Source organism: Musa acuminata, chromosome BXJ1-8, assembly GCF_036884655.1.
Source record: "Musa acuminata AAA Group cultivar baxijiao chromosome BXJ1-8, Cavendish_Baxijiao_AAA, whole genome shotgun sequence".
NCBI classification, from domain to species: Eukaryota; Viridiplantae; Streptophyta; class Magnoliopsida; order Zingiberales; family Musaceae; genus Musa; species Musa acuminata.
The window spans coordinates 23,519,748-23,522,933 of record NC_088334.1 but is presented as its reverse complement, the minus strand read 5'-3'; the positions used below and the strand labels follow the sequence as shown (position 1 = coordinate 23,522,933).

The 3,186-nt window shown below is 33.9% G+C and overlaps 1 non-coding gene across 1 annotated transcript; it reads right to left on the bottom strand.

Moving 5' to 3' along the window:
- Positions 1–285: 285 nt before the first annotated feature.
- LOC135591878 (U6 spliceosomal RNA) lies at positions 286–384 on the bottom strand. The gene has a single exon (XR_010478646.1). It is a non-coding gene; the product is annotated as a U6 spliceosomal RNA (small nuclear RNA).
- Positions 385–3,186: the final 2,802 nt, after the last annotated feature.

Below are 3,186 nucleotides of genomic sequence, written 5' to 3'. Positions count from 1 at the left end.
CTAAAATGATTTTTGATTGATCTATAAAATATTTTTCATTTAAAAGGTATTAAAAATATATTATATATGCTTGCAATCTTTAAAAAAGTTATATCTCTGTCTTGCAAGTAACTATTGGTTCACAGATTATTTTATGGTTCAAAAAATTATAAAATTAGTTACAAATTTAATTTTAAAAAATACTACATGATTCTATAAAATAGTTTGTAAATAACTATATAAATATTTGACATATGATATATGATGTCTCAGTTGTTTGTTTAGTATGACTATAATTTGGTCTACAACGACAAGGCTTAAATATTTGCATGTCATCCTTGCGTAGGGTCATGCTAATTTTCTCTGTATCGTTCTAAAAAATATATATTATTTATTAAAAAAATAAAGTTTAAATATTAGTATTTATTTAAAATCTAATTTATCCTAGACCCTAATATAGAGATAAATATGTTATTTATATCATGAGGTCAAATATGATTCTATAATGTGGCTATGTATATATTACCTTTAAATATTTTCAGATCTGTGTTAAAAATCTATTACCTTGAAAAAAAAAATAGTTATTCTGTTATATGCATATTACAAGTAATAGGTGGATCTGATTGAAAAAAATAGTGAAGTATTTAAATTTTTTCTTTTGTTATAGGGATTTGAATATTATGATCCTTTGAGGTTGTATTAAATTTATTTAATATGTTATGGATATGTGAGATGAATGATAAGAGTTTTCTTTGACTATGTAAATCTGGGATGGTAAATGATTTGTTTAGGTTTGATCTTGCTTTTCTCGTAGGGAAGCTTATGGCGACTATAAATAATGTTATACGGCTCTTGGGTTTTCGTTCGGCTGGGAGCGTTAGTCTCTAAAATGTATTATACAAACACTTATATACAAAATCCATTAGCAAACTTAGGAAGTGGATAAAATTTTATTACATAAACACAATTATAGTTATCACTAAAGAAGAAATTAATACTACAATTACCATACAAATGTTAGGATCGTAAAAACACTAAAGGGAGTGAATTAGTACTTTTAAAAATTTTTGATTTGAAAACTTTCGTTCGATGAAACTGTTAGGATCAACAGCTCAGAACTAAGAGGGTAGGGGTGAATTTATGCAATGAAAAAATCATTGATTTTGAATATTTTTCATTCGTCGAAAGTAATATTAGAAAATGACTTAAAGGCATATTTGCTCGTAGAGTAGCGAAAGCCATGTAAGGTGAAAGTGAAGCAATTGCAAAGTAAGTAAATAATGATAATAGAAATACAAACCAGAATTTAGAGTGGTTCGGTCATTGTGACCTACGTCCGCTTCGGATTCCTCCTACATTGAGGTCACTGACATCTACAAGCCTTATTCCTTTTTCTTGCATGGTTACAATGTTGAATCTTAGATTTTGATGATGAAGTCAATTGTAAATTATTTAATCTAATCTATATGTTGAGAAAAGTATATAGGATTTTGTTAGGACTCTAACTAGGAGAGTCCTAATTGAGAGGGACATTCATGTAAAATCTACCTAAGCCGACCCCTATTAAAGAGGTGAAGAGGCCGACTAGGGTTAGGAGGTTGTTTCTTAGAGATGAATTAGGAGTTGTAAAGGAATAGAAGTCTTGAGTAGAAGTCCTATTAGGAGTTGGTTAGAAGTAGGAGTTTTGAGTAGGAGTCTTATTAGGAGTTAGGGTTTAGAAACTCTATAAATCGCCATGTATTCCTCATCTTTTGATAAGCAATAGATGAATCTTTTCTGCAGCTTTTGAGCAGCAACTTGGAGGGAGGAACCCTTATAGAGTTCCAAGGAGGCCGATCCCCTAAAGAGATCAACCCCAAGTTTAGAATCTGCAAGGGTTCTAACACCTGGTATCAGAGCAGCGTTCTTGGCATCTCGCTGCCCTTCCACAGCCATCCATCAACCCTCCACAACCGCCCAAAGTAATTCCCACAATTGCTTAAGAGATCGTTGCCAAATTCCGTCGTCATCTCCACCACCACGGATCATCCTTTGATCTCCCCATGAATTACAATAGGTTTTGATTTTCTACCTTACTGTTGCTGCAATTTAGTTATCCTTATTTGAAAATCGCAAAAAAATTATTCCATATTGCTGCATAAACTTTTCGTCATAAAGTTTTCATCTCTACGACGAAAGATACATTGCAAAATTCTAACCGTATAGCACCGTCATTTTGATCTTGCTACTGTGTTTTTTCTATCCAAATCTCTACAAAATTTTTATGACATCTTTGACATTTCCTAACAGCAGATTTCCTTTGGTTTTTTCAAAAAAAATCTCAATATAAACCATTGATATTTTACATCTAATCTGCTATACTTGAAAATCTGCACTGTAAAATTTCAACCGCATAGCACTGTTTGTTTGATCTTGATACAACGTTGTTTCTATCCAAATCTCTATAAAATTTTTATGATAGCTTTGACACTTTCTAACAGTAGAATTTCTTCCTTTGCTTGCTGAATTTTCAGATATATTTGACGAACCGTACAACCTACCTATTACCCGTCGGCATGATCATTATATAACGATTCTTTAAGGCAACCTCCAGTAAATACTCGGCCATATCAATATGTACATCTCCAGAAGGATGAAATAAAAAGGATTGTAAAAGAGATGCTCGAAATAGAAGTTATTCGGCCAAGTTGCAATCTCTATTCTTCACCGGTGCTACTTGTACGCAAGAAGGATGGAACATGGCGAATATGCGTTGATTACCGAGCTCTCAATGGCATAACCATCAAGGAAAACTACCTTATTCCAATAGCAGATAAATTGTTAGATGAAAGGGAGCATAAATCTTCACAAAGCTAGACCTTTGTTCCGAGTATCATCAAATATGAGTGTGCGAAGAAGACATACCGAAAACCACCTTTTGAACACACAACTGTTGGGAAATCATTGGGGGCGACATCACATGCGCAGCGGAAGAACAAGAAAATAAAATCCCCGATTCCCAAAGAGATGTTCATCGTCGTGCGAAGATTGGTGCGCAAAATCCGCGAAACTTAAAACTGCGTATAGAGTAGGTTGTGTTACCTAGGGAGATCGTATATCCCTGTTTCCTTGCAGATCCTTAGGAGAGGGTGAAGGAGGTCAAGCGTCCTCCTCTCTAGCGGTGATCCACATAGCAGGGTTGCGACGACGCTCCTCAAAACTCCAAGC